This window comes from Porites lutea, chromosome 4, assembly GCF_958299795.1.
Source record: "Porites lutea chromosome 4, jaPorLute2.1, whole genome shotgun sequence".
Taxonomy (NCBI): Eukaryota; Metazoa; Cnidaria; class Anthozoa; order Scleractinia; family Poritidae; genus Porites; species Porites lutea.
In genome coordinates, this window is record NC_133204.1 from 49,456,263 (window position 1) to 49,477,672 (window position 21,410).

Consider the following 21,410-nt stretch of genomic DNA (forward strand, 5'->3'; position numbering starts at 1 on the left):
ATCTTACGTAAATCGTAAATTAGCTCCAAAAGAAGAAATGTGTGGAAAAATAAATTCGTGCAAAGCTTGTGCCTGAAAAAAAATCCTGCGGAAAAAACATTCATGCACCGAAAATTCCCCCCCCCTCCCCTACCCCTCTCCGGTTATTTCTAATGGTCCGTCCCTTAGCAGGAGATCTCTTCAAGCTCAGCTGAGCTTTTCTAGGGTTAGGATACCACACGTATTAATGATTAAGACGGAATCCATCAAGAAATTGAGTAATTTTTATTTTCAGTGGACAAAAACCTTGTACCAGAATCTATTTAAGGTGATTCCCTGGTCTTGCACTGCGCATCTCTTACTGCGCATAACAAGATGGCCTCCGTAAAAAAGCATGTGAAGTAACATTAATATATAGATTTAGCCAGGGCTAAAAGCGAAGCTCCCGTTTATAAATTCATAATTTAAATCAAATAATAAACTTGTAATCCACAGATCAGGGCACATTCATTTGACGTGTGAGGCTGAAAGGCTAAGTGATTTTAGAGAAAAATAATTTGACAGTCCTAGAGTGAAACAGCTTTTACATCGAGTTATTAAATAGTCTTATTTGTACACCCAAAAATAGTAATCATGTTCGATCACAGTAGATTAGGCCTGGAAAACAAATAGACCTACCTATTCGTGTGTTGTATATGCATTAGCTGTTGCATCATAATGTGGCAGTCACCACTCTCTCCAACATTGCTCCGTTTGAGAGACTATGGATAATTGGACAACCCCGAAATATAATTTTAAGAAACACACGCTCCACGATAGTCTTTGGTGGCAGCCAATTTACACGTTGCATTCCTCTGTCTAAAAGAGAGGCCAAAATAAAAAATCAGGCCGGATTTTTTGTGTTCGACAAGTTTAGTTTACTAAAATCTTGGCGACGAATCTGGTGGCGTGTAAACCAGCCTTTTAAACATACTTTTTCTCATCACGTCCCAGGTAAACAGTACTATTGAGGCCCTTGTTTTTATCATACAGACCTCGGACAGAATTTGTTCTTTTTTGCCCTATTTAAACCTATAATTCTGCATTTTTTTCACAATTTTGCAAGAGAATTTGCACTCATTCAATATCCACGACGATCAAAGCACGCGCTTCCTTTGCACAGCAAATTATGGCATTGAATTATAAAACGTTTTCATGAAGAGAATTCTATAATGCCAGGACTTTCAGTTAGAAAAATTTGGTCCTATGTGATATGCAGGGTAATATGGGTTTTTAATGAAAACGATAAAAAAATTCCCAAAATCACTTTTCGGCCAGCCGGACGGGGCTCACTTTTGACAGGCACCAAACTTGCAGTGCGATTAATAGAGTTACCATTTACGCTTCAACATGATAGATAAATTGTTATGTTTAGGTTTTATTTCCCTTTATTTATCAAACTGCGTATGGTTTTGTTATGTGTAATCTTTAAAAGCGAGTGATATTTACGCGCGGCGTTTTGAGTATTCCTGCATGAGATGTTTATGTTCGACTGGATACAACCGGTGCAGCGATAAAAATTGCGAGAGGGACTACTAACAATCAATAAAATAAATATAATTCGGTGAAACATGTACAGAGACAATAATTTTCTTCACGAAGAGAAGTATTGAGAGTAAAGTGAAAATCATGAGTCAGGTACGTAATAAGCTTATTTATGTTTTAAGCCGGCTTCCTGGTGTTTGCTCTTTTTCAAGATGAACTCGAGGCAAGAAAATCGCTCAGAGCTTTCTGTTTACAGGCAAAATCATAACTAAATAATCTTCGGAACATTTTCTTTGAATTTGCGGTCAAAAAAAATGTCTAAAGGCTTTTTAAACCTCATACTATTGTAGGTTAGATCATTGCTCGTGTATAAACTTAAGCCGCATAAACAATACGCTCGACTTCAGGAAACCGAAAAAAAAAACACATCAAAGAGATGCTGCTTCTGAAAGTCATCAAGTGTTCCAGAATTTTCAACCCTCTTACGCCTCAAGCAAGGGCAAGTGAGTAAGCTCATTTTTGAAAACGATGCCATCCGAAATCGGATTTCCAATGACTTTGACAAGCGGTGCATTTGTCAACAAAAAGCGCAATAAACAAACCAGCCACGAATTACAGAACAATCTTGATAGCAGCTGTATTTCATTTTGTACACCAAGTAGAAAAAGCCAGTTTAAAACATCACAAGATGACACAAAACTCTGTAAGCTACAGCTATCAGTAAGCAAGTTTCCAGACGCTGCATAAATTTTCCGCATGAACTCACCTGTCAAATTTTGGCCAATCAGAACATAGAAATTGGACGTAGAGCGTGATCAACGCGTGACAGTGAGAAAAGTCAAAAGTGATTGCCTTCCCCGCATGTAAATGTAAAAGCCGGTTGTATTTCCGCGTCCGAGGTCAGTTCGCAATCAACATTTTAAAAGTGCGGCTCATGAACTCGACTTATTTCATTTCCTTTAAACAAAATTGAACTTGAGCCTGCGATAATTGAAAAGTAGCAACCTGTCAGCGGATACGTTAAAAAAATACTCGAACTCAGTGGGTCGATACCTGAGCCTGCGATAGGGTCAGGCGATACAGGTCAGCAGAAACACTATTTTGACAGCTGTCAATTAATCAAAACGTGGATGTACAATATTAGGTTGCAGGCTCCCAAACTAGCTAGAAAGTATGAGATTAAACATTGGTATACCTGTAGTGCGGATGGACGGAAGGTCGGGTGGTCGGTGTACGGTCACGTGATTGCCGAATTTTCTAAGATGGATCGATTTTCTAAGCTATGGGACTTCGAATTGAGCCCGTGATCAAATAAAATATCAGCGCAAAACTTTAAACACTACGTGACCTCAATAGATAGACAAATGAGCCCGCGATACACTCAGGTGATGATGGTCAGCGTATACTCTAGTTTAACAGCTGTCAATTAACCTTCATTAGAATGGCGAATATTCGAATTAACAGACTACGAGTGTGAGTAAGACGTATCCGTCCGGCATGTAGGGGAAAATGCCATATCGTGTACCTGAGCGAACCTGAGCCCACGTTATTAGTTTTCTGATAGTGGTCTGCACATGTCCCATTTTGTCAGCTGTCAATTGACCTTAATTTGGCTTGCTAATATATCTTGAATTGGTAAGTGTGACATATTATATCAGCTTATATGTAGGGGCAAAACGACTGGTCTTTCACCTGAGCCCGCGAGATAGTCATGTGATAATTATCAGCGGATGCCTAATTTTGACAGCTGTCAATCTAATCGTACTCATACGGATAGCTTACATAACTAAGAGGCTATTCTAGTTGTGCAAGATCTATTGTGACATTTGACATCGCCCTACATGAAGCGTGTGTACGGGTGGGCGGGCGGGCGCGCGGGCGGGCGTACGCTACGTCATAACCAAATTTTCTCAAATGGATAGTTTACCAAATTTTCTTACCCATGGTGCTTCGCGCGCCAGGAGCTCCGCTATTAAAATGAAGTTGACCGAAGAGAAACGCTATTGCAATTTTTGCTTGCGGTTGTTTCTTGCCGAGGTGAGACTCAATGTGGTGGGAATGTGCATAACGTAAGCAGTACGCGTGTTGCTGAGTTCGACTACCTCACGGAGAACCTCGATAGTGGATGTTTAATTTGTGCTTATTCACTTTGATTTTCATTTAAACGCTTTCTTTATAACATTGTGTCCTAAATGTGATATCCTGATGTAAATTCCGTAAAAACGGATTTTTTAATACTTTCTTCCCCCTTTCGCATACATTCTATTTTGAAACTCGCCCCAGTCCTCTTGCAAAAATAAAGGAAAAATGCATTTGGTGCGCGCTTTCTGCAGCTTTACCGCAAAAACGAGTACGGTGACCCCCATTTTTTATTTCATGATTTTAATAAGGCTAGTGCTTCCTTTCAGTGAGAAAAAATTGGCACAAATCTATGTTCAGTTTTTTGGCAATTTTACTAAATTGTACGGATTGAACTATCACGTGTGGAATAGCGCGTGTCCAATTTAATTCTACTTTGTAGCGTAAAATAGAAATAAGGGCATTAAAAGGCATTTTTCTGGTACGTAAGTGGATAAACAATACGTTAAAGTCAAATTCTGTGCGATACCACATGCATCATTGAAAAAATCTTTCCTTTTTGTCTAGTTGTGGGCTGCTCGCGGTTTTTGTCAAAAGGTCCAAAATAGTCGTATTTGTCGGCATTGTGGCGTCAAAACGAGCACGGTGACCCCCACTTTTTATTACCTTTTTATCATCTTCTTGACTTGTTACATCAGTGTACCAAGTTTCATCTACAATCTATGTTAGGTTCTTTTACTAGGGAATCACCTTAACCCATATCGCATTCTTTTTCACATATTTGAAGGGCTATAGATATAATTAGCTTGCTGTAATAACACCGAAGACAATTTGTTATGGGAGCCTGAGAAAATGAATTTCAGATTTCACAGGAAAAAACGCAAGTAAAATTTCAAACGTAAGATTTCAGTTTGGTTCATGTTGCGAAATTAAAAATCTATTTTCTCGGGCCTCCAAAAGAAATTTTTTTTGGCGTTATTACGGATAACTAATTACATCTTTCGCTCTTGAAAAATATTAAAATGAATGTATAATTCTGGTACTAGATTTTTGTCCACTGAAAATTACAATTACATCTTAAACACTCACATACTGAGCTTGGGCTGCCCTTTGGTACCAGCAGATAGTTCGTATAAACGAAAAACGTTCGGCTCATTTTTAATATTGAATTACGTTGACCTATTTTCCATTTTTTCTATATTAGCCCTACGAGTGATTATATCTTGATTCTGGCATCAATCGTCTCGAACTTCGCTTTTTCTTGCTGAGCATTGTTTAAAGCCCTTGTTGACAGGGCTTTCGTTACTGGGACACCATCCCTGCTTATTCCTCTTTGCTATGTATCTAAAAATAGACTTTGATAAGACGGCGCTCACTATTAAACTTAGCTTATGGAGTCCTTACGAACTTATTGTAGCGAAATATTCAGTTTCTGTCGGCAAATAGCAACCTGTACTATATAAAAAGTTAACATTGAAATATAGTATTTTAGTTATAAGAAAATGTTTGAATCTTCTTTTCGATAAAACTAGCTAACTTTAATTTAAGTTTCCGCACTGTTTGTCGTTCTGAACTAGTACTGTGTTAATGACAAAACTAAAAACGAATAGTCTTGTCAAGTGCTGTTAAATGATGTCTCATTTAAAATTAATTTTCCACTTTCCTAGAAAGATTCCTCTTTCTAAAGATAAGTACAGTTCCGTCCATTTACACTGGTTGCAAGAAATTTGATGGACCCCAACCCAGTTGATTGTTTGAAACTAAAAGCCACCAGCCATTGCTGCACCGCTTAAGTACCTCCACTATGTCTCCCTCGTTAATGGTAATTTCGTTTTTGTCTTGAGAGATGTACGTGTATATAGCTTGATACCTCGTGATCTGGGAATCATTTTCTTGCTCCTTTTCAGAGATGGACTCAACAGGAGTTACTTTAATTTCATCAATTCTCGGCTGGGGGCTGCGTCTGGGGTTTTTACTTCTTGGTGATGGAATGGGACCTCTTCTTCCTGAGCTCAATGTACTTCCATTCACAGAAGACCCGGATGTACTCGCATCCTGTGCTAATATTGTTACAAGATTTGACCTGGAGTAAACCTTTTTTGGAGCAGTGCTTACTACACAGCTATCAGAACTACCCGGTAATGCACACTGCACAACGCTTTCCGTTTCAGGTATAGAAACATCTGAAACTAGAGAGGACAGACTGCTGCTTGAAGAGGTTTGATATTCGCTTGAAAAAGATATCGTATCTTCCTGATTTTGTTCCTTTTCTTCCGGCTTTGTTTCAATGGGCTGAGGAGGAGTGACATTTTTATTTGGCCTCTTTTTGATCGATCGCTGAACCTGTCGGAAAACGAAAAAATAGTAAAAGCAATTTTCGATGATACTCCATTAAGGAAATACGAAAAGAGAAATTACTATTTTATGAATGTTTTTAGGTGTAATGGAACTCATTTAAGGGTTTAGCTCTTATAAAAATACAACGATTATTGAAACTCATCGTTTATTAAGCTATTCATGAAATATAGAAACGATGAAAGAAGAAAGATAAAGCGATAAAAAGCAACGCTAGCTATCTTTTTGTCAGGCTTTATACGGAGGTTGACGAAAAATTGACTGATGAAGAACTTACCATACTTCGCCTTGTGGGAGGTGATCTACGGCCTGTCACACTGTCTCTTTCTTCAGAAACTACTATGAAAACATGGTTGCATTAATCAATTAATGTTATATCATTACTGGTTAGCTCAGTTGGTTACAGTCGTTAAATATTAGACTTAGGGAGGTAGGCATGGGATCAATTCCAGCGGTAGCAGCCACCACACCAAACCTCATGGTCTTAAAAGACCAAACAATTAGTATTTGTGCTAAATTTGCTTTACGTTTGCAAAAATTTGCCATCACCATCACATTTCACCATCCCTGGTCGCAACCACTGGTGATCTACCTTTATGGAATGCGGTAATGGTAGAAGAGGGTACCCCGCATGGTACCTGTGTGTCTCATTCCTGGCCCTCCTCATAGGTCAGGTCAGAGCTCAGTAAAAAAGTATAAACATTCTAGAAAGATGGATCGCAGTTATGGGGAAGGGCGTTCGTGACATGACAACACCTGCTGCGAGGGAGACCACTGAAGTCAGCCATGAAAAAGAATGAGCGACACGCCTGCCCAGCAGTTCAGTAACGCTATTTTGGGTAATGATTTTTCTATCGTAGAAAAGTATCTTGAAAACAAAGGAAACCTCGAAATATTATTTGGCCTGTGGACGAAGTAGAAAAACACCAAATAGGTAAATTTAAACTATAAAGCATTTATTATGGTTCAGTATGGAGTCGAAACTATGAGGTGTGACTGCTCAGGTCTCTTGTTAAAATGAAAAACGTAGATCCATGCAAATTCCCTTACCTAGTTGCTACACGCAAGGAAAAATGAAATGTTCAAAACTGTAAACATAAAATTGATCAATGTAACAAATCACCTACCCCTTTCAGAGGGCACGATATCCCCCAGTCCACAAATTTTTCCACTAGATGAAGGCGAATAATCATTAGACTCAACTACTCGTAACAGAAACACTGCAGGCACCCAGCCTTCTTTGCCCTGGTATCTAAGAAAGGTAAAGGTAGATAGGTTTTAATATTGCTTGTTCTTATTACTGTTTGGCAAACTCGTTACTGCTACCTCTTGATCACTTAATATTTAAACAATTGACCCAAAAGTAACAACAGTCAGTCATTTTCTAACTTAAAAACCATGTAAATGTGACAACTCCCCAAATAGCGATCGCCTGGAGTGGGTCGGATAGTACTTTGTGGGAGGCCTGGGGCCTACATATATTTAAGCAAAGTGTAAAGGGTGAATCACTGAGCGATCTGTTGTAGTAAGGTGGAATCCGGTCCGGCGCTTGAAATTTTGGGAAATTTCAGGGTCATATCTGTATTCAGGCATTGTGAGTAAACCATTTTATTATTGCAGCTGCAAAAAACAGTCCATAACTGTTTACCTAGCTAGCCACCATCCATCTAAGTTCTTTTCTACAACTTTAAGGGTAACACCAATGTCAAAAGAAAGTTAGTCTCCAGCTCTTGCTTCATAGCTTTGCACTGACTGATATGCTTCCTCTGCGCATTAAAATTGAAAGAAAAAAAATCACTATTGACGTGGTTATATTACTTATAATATGCGGCATAAAGTTACCTTAAAAGTATTATGAACGAAACTTTCCAAAATTATCGGTGTTGTTTAGGCCAAGCTTTCGATCATGATCACTTTTTATAGCAAAAAAAGACCATTCATGGAGGATGATGGGAAAGATGATATAATATCTGTTGTGCTTTTTACTTTAATTTACTCTTCCTGTTTAAGTGTTTTTTCGCGTTGCTCAATCATACTTAAGGTTACATAAGCTTGTGTAACATCTACCTTGACCAGGTGCAAAGGTTCTGGAGGCAGTGATCTCTACCCCATCATCAGTAGGCTCCAGATGTGACGCAGGAGCCCAGCCTAACTCGCCTTCACGGTCAACCAACCACCAACCTTAAAAAAAATAGTACATATATTAAATTATTACTATTAATTGCTCTATAGATCTCGCGCTGTAGGCGCTGCCTGCGGGGCCTCGTTCCTCCATTTCTAGATGATGAATAAATCAACATTAAAAAAAATCAGCTTTTTAAAGACACAAAAAAACAGTGGTGGGAGCTTTAAGTTTCTTATGAAGTCCGGCCCCAATAAGACGTAATGGTACGTTTGGCTAAAGTTCAACTTGAGGTTAGAAGCGACCGCTCCGGATAATTGTAAAGGATTAAGACATAAAATCTAGTTTTACTTATGAATGAAACTGGTTTAGAATGCAGTAACAGTTAGATTAAGCGTTCATTGACTTACATTTAAGAAGTAAACAAAGTTGGCTGAAAACCTGGTTTCGCTTAAATATTCCTTACCAAAGTCGCTCTTTTCGATAACATCAACAGTGTCACCAGCTGTAAGTGAAATATCGTTCTTGTTCTTCTTTTTGTAGTCAGCAATGGCTATGTACTGCTCAAACACCACAGGTCCTGATATCTGAACACTGTTGTTATTATTACCTGCAATGAAAAAAAGAGTTAAGAAAGAAATTCCCTCCTGAAACGCATTTTTTACATATTACACAGAAAGCACTGTTCATTCCATCATCGTCTGTTTTTAGTTTGTGTAGTTCCTTATCCTAGCTAACATGTTGGGGACATTGTCTGACAATGAGAGTACGTGGACTCAAAAGGGCTGAGGCAGTTTCAATCTCTAGTCAACTCTCTGTTTCTCCTTTTGAAAGAAAAAGCGAAAAGCGCATAGTTTGCACTTGTCACTTACTTTCAATGGTCTTGTTGTTAGCTTTGCTAGATCTGGAAATGAAGAAAGTACAAAACAAAATATGAAACGAATAGTTTCCTTAAAATTTATATTAAAGTCATACTGTTTTATCTCTATTTCTAACAATTTAATGCGCACCTTTCATCACCTACTTCAAATTTTGCCAACTTTTTATGGGTGTCAGTAAATCACGGGGTCGGAGTCGGCGTCCGGGTCTATCTTAAAGAATGCTGTTTTAGGGTTAGGGTTAGGATTAACACTAACCCTAAACCTAACCCTACCCCTAAAACAGCATTCTTTAAAAAAAAAAAAGATAGACACCAACCCCGGCCCCAACCCAGCGTTCTACTGACACCCCTTTTTTATTTAACTAATGTCTAACAGAAATGCAGACAGAAAAAGATAACCCTCTTATTAATATAAACAAGTTGAAGAAGCAGAATTGGAATTCTTTACCTAAGCTCTTAAGTTAGTGTCTCAAATTGTATAAATTTTAACTACTTCTGGTTGAGAGACAGTATAACCATAATGATCCGACGATGAACAACGATGACGATGATGATGATGGTGGTGGTGGTGGTGGAGGTGGTAATAGGGAAGATTATGATGATGTTAATCAGAATCGACATATCTAAGGTCAGAGAGAAAGCTACGTGTGATCATCAGAATAATCAGGTTACTTACGTTTCATGAGGGCGCAAATCACTTAGTCGAGCCCGACAAAAGAGGAGGACAGCTTGGCAGTTTGAAATATCATCAGGAGCGTTGATAAGGTCCTTATAAAAAATGAAAGAAAAAAAAAACAAGGGAAAATTAGTATGAACAAATTAAAACCATGAAATTGAGCTCCTAGTAACTAGGAAAATTCACAAGATAAATAATAATTTACCAAGCCATTAGATGTGAGGAAATCGCGTTTATAGCGAAGATATAATAGTAGATTTCCACAATTTTACTGGCCAATTTTCCTTCATCTTGTTTCTATACTCACGTGAAAAAACTTGTTCAAAGACTGTCTTCGTTTGCATGTTCCATCCTTGAAGCAAAACTCGCAGTTTTCAGAAAATTTTCTTCCTGAAAAAGATCAACGTCAAACCAGAATTGTATTGAGATGAATCAGTTTTGTAACTTGATAATGATGGCCAACCTAACTAGTTATGACCAAAACAAAAATCTTAGGTCGATCAAATGAGACAATAAAGTCAAAAACTTTTAAAGCCAACTTAAAAAGATTGACAAGCTGAAGTTCCTTTGTCGAATTTCCTCTCCCAACAACGCAGTATCATAGTTTCTTTAGCAACTAAACCCTTCATTATGACCACAGAATTAATTTGGGAAGCATTTAGGTCATTTTATTTTCTCACCTTTTAACACGGGAATTTCTTTGCCAGTGCCCTTCGGAAATTCTTTTTTGAGGTTTTCCTATAGGAAAAATAATCAATTTTCTCACAACTAACACATTTGGATATTATTTATTACTATTCCCTTTTTCGGCTGGTATAAATAAGGATAGCTTAATTGCCAGCATTTCTGTTTGAAGCTATTTAGAGAAAGAAAGAAATCGACAATCCCGGTAGGTAATATGGAATATGCTCAATACACTGTCCCTGACACTCTAGCTGTCGAATCTACTTTTGTTGCTTTCCTCTAGCACTCGCAAACATATTTCCATGACCTCTCAATACAGTGGACTCAAAACCACCCATAATACCTTTCGGGGTTGTCGCGTGCACTTTACCCGACACGGCCTTTCTCGAAATAAACTATAGTGGGTTTGAGAGGAATTTTCAGTACATGTATGTCTATATCAATTAGTAAAAACAACTTCAATTTGGCTCCCAGTTTGGGTGTCGCATTGGAAACGGATTTAAATGCAGTTGAAAATTTTTTTCAAACCCAAATCCTAATAAAAGCAATCAATTTCCCAACAATAAGGAACAAATCAAATGAAATAAAGACTTATAATAACCAGGTTCTGACGTCAATGCTACTTAATAACACAGCTGACCGGACTTCATCAAACTGGCGGGTTAAGCGAAGATCATTGGATTTGAACTATCTACTTATTAGCTGCAATGAATATTTCTTTATTCAAATTTGCATCCATAGTTCATATATGATAGTTTTTTTTAATTAATCAAACGTCTGAAAAGGAAAACTGAGTGATATCGCTCGAAAAACTGTCAACGGAGTGAAAATGATTGCTGGGCACTAGCTCCCAATGAAAAAGAAATGGCGGCGACAGTATCAGCCCTTTGTTACCGGATGTTCTATAAATTATGAATAGTCAAGTCAACAATGGAATCGTCAACCAGGAAGTTTGATACTTGGCCAGTACTGAAGTGGAAACTGCTCCTTCTAAAGTCTGTACTGAAGTGGAAACTGCTCCTTCTAAGGTCTGTTTCAAGCCCTTGTTTAAGAGTCAAACTCGTTCACTCTGCCAAATATAATGCTTATGGCAAAGTCTATTGTTCTGCCTCAGTGGCATTTATTTATTGGTCCGTGAAAAGTTCGTCTTCTAAAGTTGGTCTAAGTGAGAACAAGAAATTTATTTAAGACTAACTAAGGCCATTAACATCGAACTTTTCATTGATAAGACGAACCAAATTGAGCCGATCTAAAGTTCATGAAAAGTTTGACGTCTGTCTTAAGTTAAGTTTTCCCCTGCAAGGAGTTTGGATCAACTTTCAGACCCAAATTATAATTTGATAAGCTTCATGAAACGTTCCACGCCTTCGCCTAACGCAGTTATTATGTTTCAAACCTGTAGAAAGTAGAAATCACTGCACTGTCTGTAGATGATGTTAATATTTCCGTCCGACCACAGCACTTTGAGAATGTAAACCTAGACGGGAGCAAATTAGCAAAATTTTGCACTTAGGATATTTCTTAAACCCTTTTACAAAACACTGAGGCGTTCTCCAGCACTATCTGCTGAATAAGGAGAAGTAACATCTAATAAAAAAAGTAAGGCAGCTATTGCATACAGTTAATTAATTAGTGTACGCTTTTTGTTGGCTTGACCTTAATAATGTATGTGTATACTGACGAGCCGTTAACTTCACTTAGGCGAACAACAGGTAGACGATAAGTAGCTCAAAGACAATAAATTGAACTGATTTAGGTCTATCGGTTCGTTAGTGGTAATCCTACTGATTGCGGGACCAATTAACAACGATCCGACTCTCCCCTTTCAATCTGACGGTAATTGGAAAATATTTGCAGAAAGTGTGACGAAAATTAATGACATTTTCTAAGGTTTTCTAATGCTGAATTCCGTTTTTATTGAAAACAAGATTAAGGCATTCTGGAATTCGCCGTTCACTAGGTGATTTACTAACCAACCGGTTTGCAGTACTTACATATTTTTTATCTGGGGTCTTGCGTTTCTGAATTCCTTCCACTGAAACAAGCTTTACCCGTCGGTCCATCTCAGTTGATTCCGTTTCTTGTGACTCGTTTTCACTAGTTTGACTCAGCGACTAAGTAACAAAAAAAAAAAACGCTCAGCTGCTTTTATAACCTCTTTTTGCCTTCTCTTGAGGAAGCTTGAAAAAACAATGAGTTTAAGGCTATGACGTTACTTAATTGTTACTGGTCACGTTCATGTACTTCCGCACTTCTATCTATTTATATATAGAAATTCTATATATATATTCTCTATAGATATGATATTATGTTCGTGCTTTTCTACACGCCTTCTGATAGGTCCTCTAACATTTTCATACAAACATTTAATGAGATCCGAAACTAGGGGATTGCTTCTTAAACTGTAGATTATGCCTCTATGAAATCTCAGTTTTAGCTATGCACATCAACCGGGAAGAGCCGGCATGATCAATCATCAAGTTAAACATGTCAACAGGGACACTTCAGGTTTTGTCTGCGTTCTTTTCTTTGTTATTAAGTTTTGTATTTCATCATAGTTAATGCATGCTTCTCTAGGTTGTTAAAAATTCGAAATTTAATAGTCTTTACACGAATTTTCCGGACCCATAGGAACACTATTGCAAATTCTAAAGTATGGAGATCTTTTTTAGAAAAAAGAAATGCAGTTTATTTCCTTTATTGTTACTATTACCACCAAAATGCAAATATACTTTTCCCTATTACGTCATTATATTTTGATCGATTACGTTTGTGATATTTACTAAGAGGGTGTGAAGGGGGTTAACCGACTAGCGACCAAGGGCACAAAATATCACCGACCACCGACAGGAAAAATATTAACCGACTACTAACATGGACTGACATTATCTATATTTTCTTTCAGAGAGAAGAGTATATTGTATTTTTTCTACCTTTCTATGAAGTAACCAAAGATACCACGTCACAAGTCTTTTTACAAATATACCACAAAACGAGGGTATTGAAATCGGTTTGCAGAGCGTATGAAAATTTCTACAAAGCAACCCGCCTATTCCTACACATTACCTGCGACTGAAGTGCTTAGATTAATACTGAAAGGAATTTTTTTTTAGTTCAATGGAAAGCTCTACTTACAAACCCACTGTACCCCGATGGTCCTCGCGATGGGCACAAGCACAGCAGTTTCCTATGTCAACATTTTCATGCCATATATTGAAAAACAAAGTCTAGAAGCAAAACCGTCTTTAAACCAGACATCGTAACTTTCTTCGAAGAAGCAAACTTACATGATGGTCCTACTATTAAATTCACCACCGAAATTCACTGAGACGATGTTCTTAGACACAGTTGTATAATAAGGCACAAGATTCAACGAAAAAGTTATCCTTGATGTAAAGACTACGGAAACCTTCCAGCACACATTTCGCCCCTTGTCGCCCACTGATTTGTCAAAGGAGTTTGAGGAAAGTGTTTCAAATTTCGATAGAACGCTCGATGGACAGAGGCTACCGACACAATTTGAAAGAAAAATTTGACTACCGACAAAGTAACTAAATTTTAACCGACAAGCGATAAGTGGACCCCACCATTCAGACCCTCTACTAAGCCTATCTATACCCTGCTTCCGAAAACCATATCAAATTGGGCTTTTGCTCACACAGAAAAAAGACGATTTTGAAGCGAATCTATGCCACGCAAATCTTGAAAGTCGATGGCTCCTGTTGGATAGCTATCTCTACCAGTAGCAGTACGAACAGGTGCTCATACCAGCCTGGAGAATTTTTCGTGTGTGACTTGATAAGCTTTCCGGAATACTGTAGACATTGGAAGCTGGCATTGGAACTGGTGGGTTGGTTTTTAATTTCTCTGTTTTGCCTTATGCTCCCACTTCTGTTAAGTTCTACACTCGTTGTCTTTCACGTTTGCCCTTGCTCTCGATACTGCCCTACACTCAATTGCTACAGGGATTGACAGAGAAAGTGAACTCAGCCGATTAAAAATGGTAAATGATAAGGAGATTATTCACTACAAATCACTCAAAAAACTGAAACCGTTTTAGAACTTTCCAAGAAGAGAATAAACTCTTATGGCATTTTATGAGAAGGACAACATAATTGACCAATGATGAGATGAAGTACCTTCTGTTTTTCTTGCACTTGGAATCCCATCTCACTCTCTCTCACGATTGTTCCTTCCCAAATACCATCCAATATTTCTTTGCATTGAGACAGATCCAGTGTTTCGGGAGATTTTGACCCGAGTACCTGAACTGGTTCAAGAAATGTTCTTGGTGCCCATCCCTCTTCCATTTCCTTTTTCACATACCACCACCCACTGGAAAGTTTCTCGAAGACTACGACTTCTTCTCCGTGTTGAAGAGATACCTCTCCGCTTTCCTCCGCAACATATGACGAGATAGCCAAATACTTTGTTCCTCTGGGGCTATTTTCACTTTGAGCTGATTTCATGTGGATACAATGCTCCTCTATTCCAGATATGGTTTCTTCTGTATCTCCACTGGTATCTTCACCTCTGGAGTGATTCTCCTTCGTCTCGCTAGGAGGCTGAATGCGCGGCGCATCAGCACTTTGCGAATGTTCCGCTTGGGTCATGTTTAAAATAAAGTTTAAGTTCTCCTTATACATCTCGGCAATGGCAACACCAACGCTAAACTTTCTCTTTGTCAAGACTGGTGCACGAGTAGTGTTTGCCCTGATACCTGGCTCAGAAATTGTTCTCCCAAACAGACCGGGTCGTGGAGGACTCTTGCTTTTGGACTCAAGGTCGTCTGAAAATATTAGACTCCTTGGTAAGGTTCGGAGAGGATCTCGTCCTAAAAATGGAAGGTTTAAGAATAGTTTAGAGGACAATGGCTTTTTATTGAAAGAGGAAATACCATAAACGGTCATAAACGACAATTCAATTCAATATCTAAGAATTGGATGCGGATTGAATGAATAATGAATAAACGGACGGACGGACCGACAGACTGACAGATAGATGGATGGATGGATGGATGGATGGATAGAAGGTGGAAATTGGATATTAATCATAAAATTTACGTACCACTTAAAACTTCGACCACTTTAATGACTTTTTTTAACTCTTCCTCGTTTTTTGACCTAAAAACAAAATGTATCATTAGATTTTAATGTTCCAGTCACTCTTTAGTTAAAAAGGTAACTTTCTTCGGCCAAACCTTTCACATGTGGCTGTTGTTTCCAAAAAGACACCAAAAAATTTGTTGACGCTTTCTGAATTTCGGACCACAGCTGGAAGGATGAGCAAATCCTACGAATACAAAAAGAGTTGTTGTTAGAGTCATGATGTAGGAAAGGTTTTGTCTGAAACACTAAGGTAGGACGGTCTATAATAATCCGATTCGGCCCGGTTTCTGTCCACCTTTATAAACCTCACATAACTAAGTTAAATTTCCAGTTTATATATCTAACTGGGTGATAATCCCACTATTGAAAACTTTAACAAAAGAAACTGCATGGGAGTAGTCCTGACTCTCCTGGTAAAATGAGCAAAAATAACTGAAACAGTTTTCCAGGCGTGTTATACGCATAAAGGATACTGCCAAATCACATTTCATGTTTATTATTTTCTGAAATTAGCAATACCGGTTTAGTGGTAATCTAGGATCGATGTAGGTTACGGGAAGCTCAGCTCATTAGCTGGAGCCGGCAGTTAGCTGAGCTTCCGACGTTTGAAAGATATCCGTTTCATAGAGAGTACAGAAAATGGAACCCTGGCCTGCACGTCGCATTCTGTTTTAGCTTTTGAGTCGCTTGTCGATATGACTTCTGTATGGTGCCGATGTTCTTTGTTCCACACCCCACAGAAAAAAATTTTCCTTTGATCCTAACCAACCTATGTTTTTACCTTTATAAACTTTTCCAGCCTCTGAATCTTTTTCAAATCGTCCTCTTTGAAAAGACTTTGGGAGAAGGAATTTCTCAACTCTGCCAAGAAAAGGAAAGTCTTATCAACTAAATGATGTAAAAACGATGTGAACACAGGGCCTCACCTAACGTGCATTTTATTTACTATTCTATACTCCTAACTTTTTAACAAAAATAGTTTTTAATTAATTTCTTTAGCACTTTATTGACAATAACAATGGTGACAAAAATACATAGGAAAAAAAGAAATTAAAAAAAACAACAAAAACACTATAAGGTACAGTAACTGCAATTTACGAGTTGTAACATGTTCAATGTTCGATAAGTTAAAGAGAAAGATTTGTGTCTTATTTAATACAATAAGATGTTCGTTTTTATAAATTGGAAAAAAATAAAATGAAAGAGAAACGAAAGTTGCAGTTAAGACGTTTAAACTGTGTAAAAACTATTTGAAAATGGTTGAATCTGCATTTACTTTAGGTGATGCTTGAACTCTTCAAAAACTTAGGACTGCTTTGCTATAAACAAGTTGAATAGACTTTTGAAGAAAAATGGGTTTTACAAAATTGAACAAACTACTGCGCTGGATTTCGCCTCGGCATTGAACGTCTGTGGTTGATAAAACGAAGGGAAAATAGTGATAAAACTTAGGTCATGAACCCTGTATTCGAAAAAAGTCTTCAATTTCATCTAAAATAACTATTTCATGATGCTTAAACAATCTTTTGATACCTTCAGAGTATTTGGATGCAAGATTTTAAATCTACAGTCAATCGAGCGGCAATGATTAATAAGCATACCAATACCACGCGAAGAATACCTGGTAAGCTTTTGACAAGAGATTTTGCAGTCTCCTTTGAATAACCACCCTTTTGCTTGAGTAAGTCATAAACCGTGCCCTGAAATTAAAGGAAATTTTAAAAGGGCTTAAGCTTACAATTTTCACAGCAAGAATAACTTTCTGAGGATATATGAATGGAGGATGGAAGTTTTGTACGGAAATCAGGTCAACTTGTATCTAATTAAAATTGTGAGAAACCCGCAGTGCAATGATAGTAACTATTCGCATTCGATTATTATTTATTATTATTATTATAATTGTTATTATTATTATGATTATTATGATTATGATTATTATTATTATTATAAATATCATTCAGTATTATTCATACTAACTGTAGCTGTAGTTTGTTATAGAACATACAGTTTTTTGCACTGGTTATAGTTCAGAAATAACACAATTTACTCATATCCACCAGCAGCTAAAACCATCGAAATGAAATAAGTGAACCGACGTCTTAATAGACGGGAATAACAGCGTGCCCTAAAGACACTTTAAAATAAGTGTTGATACAATGGAGCACTCGGCCGAGCGGAAGCATGAAAGCGTAGTTAAAATGGATTACAAATCAAATCGAACAGCAACACTCCAAAAACATAACTTAAAATTTTATTTCCCCAGCCAATTGAGGCCGGTAGATTTCTATTCGTCAGTGTTTGCTAAAACGCAGACTGTGGTATCAGTTTAGAATTAAATATTTTTCCAGCTAAGCTAGTTTGATTGGGAATGGAAGCAATAACTACATAACTAACTGACACATTTCAATCCAACAGCTTCTCGCCTTTTTTAGTCAGGAGCGTTTATTAATAAGTGATTTCTTGCTCCCTCCATCTCTCGGCATTCTTTATGAGTGACTACTGCACGGGAAACAAACTGGTCAGGAAATAAGTCTGTCGTAACAGGAAGCGGTAAGCAATGGTCATCATTAAAATGAGATAGGGCTCCCTCGTGTACTGAAAACTGAAGGGGGGTTTGCGTATAATTATCTTCTTGAATCTCAGTATTAATCGGATTCTGGTGCATATTACATTAGCAATCATGATGATATTATGTAATACGATACCAAACGTTGTTACGCGTGCCATCATGTTACGTAACATCAGACGGTACCCTCACGCTTTAAGTGCCCTTGTATTGAATCGTTAATTGGCCTGAACAACGCAGTTTTACCCAGCTTCTCGAGAGCTAGACGACGGTTAAGTGGTCCCAGCGTAAGAGTTCTTGGTTGTTCAGCTTTTGAGTAACACACCGAAATGACATAGCGTTTGAAGAAATCTCCTGTTCAAGTTCGTAACCACTCAAACTTTAATGCGCGCATTTAATTCTTCTTATTCTGCAGAGATTCTCTGACAGCTATTGAATGTAATGACAGTACATACGACTGTGAGAATTGAAGAACTGAAGTTATGATGACATTAATCGTTGCTGTTTGGCATATTTAAATGGTTCTCAATTTTGATTTACGAAAAATCTATTTTACACAGTATGCATGTGAAATTAGTATACATATAGTTTTCAGTACTACAATTCTTAAATTTGCTTACAGACTTAACGCCTGCCTTCCCTTCCAATGTCTGGACCTAAACCCAGGGTGATCAGTAAAGTCCAATACTCTCCAGTAATTATCTTCTTGAATCTCAGTTTTACTCGGATTCTGGTGCATATCCTTACATTAGCAATCATGATGATATTATGTAATACAATACCAAACGTTGTTACGCGTGCCATAATGTTACGTAACATCAGACGGTACCCTCACGCTTGAAGTACCCTTGTATTGAATCGTTAATTGGCCTGAACAACGCAGTTTTACCCAGCTTCTCGAGAGCTAGACGACGGTTAAGTGGTCCCAGCGTAAGAGTTTTTGGTTGTTGAGCTTTTGAGTAACACACCGAAATGACATAGCGCTTGAAGCAATCTCCTGTTCAAAATTTGCGCATTCAATTCTTCTAATCTGCAGAGATTCTCTGACAGCTATCGACTGTATTAACAGTACATAGGACTGTGAGAATTGAAGAATTGAAGTTTTGCTGTTTGGCATGTTTAAATGGTTCTCAATTTTAATTTACGAAAATCTAGTAAACTGTATGCATTTGAAATTAGTATACATGTAGTTTTCAGTAACTACAATTCTTAAATTTGCTTACAGACTTAACGCCTGCCTTCCCTTTCAATGTCTGGACCTAAACCCAAGGTGATCAGTAAAGTACAATACTCTCCAGTACAAAGAATGCAAACCGGCGAACTGTTACTTTTTACAAAAACAGGCTATATATCAATTATCATCTTCAATAAATTCAGTTTTATTACTGAGTATCGCTATACAACTTGAACATGATTTCGGAGTGGAACCTTGAAACATTGAGTTAATTCGTATTTCACATCGATCAACCGAAACGTACCTGCAACTCAATGAAATCTTCATATGTTTTCCGAAGGGCCATTTTGCTCCCATCAGAGTACAGAACTGTGATTTTATATGCCTGATAGGGGAAAAAATGTAAAAATTAAGATATGAAGTCCGAGTCCAGACAGAAACTAGTAACGCTTACCGGAGTACTGTCAGTACTCATATAGTTTGAACCAAGAAAGCTTACTTTTTCACTTTTTTATAACAAATGTATTTCCTGTCATTCGTTTTCCACAGAACACATACACTGTAAAAGCTAACTACTTTAGCGCTTGGTCTTCCAATGTTGTCGCTTATTTTTTGTTACTGACATTTAAAGAAAGAAACTTCCTAATTGCTAACGTTGAGATCAGCTGTGCCATTAATTCTACTAATCTCTTCCTCAGATCTTGCCAACACTTATCAAGTCAGACCTGGGTTTCGCGAAAACACGGTATTTAAACACGCAAAAGCAAAGAAATGGCAAACCTCAGGGACGGTTCCGTTATTCTTCGATGGAAAAGTTCCGGTAACAGATGCTTCAAACACTGTCTTCCCCTCTGAGGACATGTTGCAAGTGACAACGACAACTCTGTTCAGTGGACTGTACTTAGCTATAAGATCAGTGTATTTATGTGTAGGCCTCCTTATACAAGTCCTTGACTCAGCAGGTGGCTGGACATAAACAAAGGAAGCTATTTGGTGTGGGTGAACACAATAGATCAGTTTAGGGTGGTTCGATTGATCGTATTACGGAATAAAGATACGCAAGTGTTGTCACAAGTCTTCCTTGACTTTTGGAGTTATACTTCGCCATGCTTTTTGTTTCAAGGAGCATCATAGGCATAGTAATGCAATGAATGCAAAACTAGAGTTTAATCCATTTATTCTTAGTAACTAGTTATAACCTAAGGTTACGGAGTGTGGGCGACAACGATCAAGGGTCTAAAAGCTTTTGTTCAAGGGCTGTACGTTGCGTAAGTTTCACGTGACAGATGGTCAAAACACGCGTGATCAGATTAACACCCTGTTTACATGGAGTGGGGGACCCCGGTCTAGTGGGGTAAGTTTCTTTTGTTTTGTGTCCCCCAGAGCGTAAAAACAAAAGAAACTTACCCCACTAGACCGGGGTCCCCCACTCCATGTAAACAGGCCCTTAAGAGTGAAAGAACGTCCAAACGTGCGTAATCAAAGTTTGTTATGTGCATTCCATACATTCTTAGTGGAAGTTTAAAAGAATGCTGGCTACATACATGCGACGCATGCGTAATAAGAACCTGGAGATTAGGATTGCGGGCTCCTCTTGTCGCCCGTAATAATCCGGAATACGGTTAATCAAGCAAGACCTTAGCCTCTTCATGTATTAAGTCAAGCATACATAGAGTGACAGGAAGAAATCATTGGAACATTATTAAGTGGCTATTGCAGCGGTTTGGCAAAGTGCACCCTGTAAGAAGAATTTTTTTTTTATGTTGTCCCTTTTAGTCCACCATGAAAGGTTTATGCAATGAATAAAATGCCCAAAAAATGAATTAAGCGACTAAAATTAAAAACTGTTATTTTTTCTTCCTGCTAATGTTATCTATGTTCTCTGACGAATGTCAAGCGAATGTGAAATCTTTATTACTTGCCCTGTAGCTGCCCCCAAACTCCTCCGCATCACGTTTTTCTAGGTTCAAGGCTAGTTGAGTTATTCTGATAAACCTTGCCTTAATCAGGGGCGTAGCCAGGATTTTTTCAGTGGTACGGACAACAAATGCCCCAGCCCCAGCCACACCCTCCCCCCCCCCCCCCCCCCTCACCCCCTCGACAATGTCCCCAAAGGTAAGGTTGCTGTAAGCCTAAGCGTTTCTGACGTCTCCAAGTAATTTGAAAAATTCTTTGTTGCCTTTTTAAAAAAGTTCCCGGTTTGGTCAAGTCTCTGAAGATTTTGAATCCGAAATCGAAATTGAAAAAGTTGTATCTAATTACC

The 21,410-nt window shown here is 38.1% G+C and overlaps 1 pseudogene; it reads right to left on the bottom strand.

The window, feature by feature from the left end:
- Window positions 1–5,248: 5,248 nt before the first annotated feature.
- LOC140934822 (uncharacterized) lies at window positions 5,249–15,209 on the bottom strand (annotated as a pseudogene).
- Between the last annotated feature and the right edge of the window lie 6,201 nt (window positions 15,210–21,410).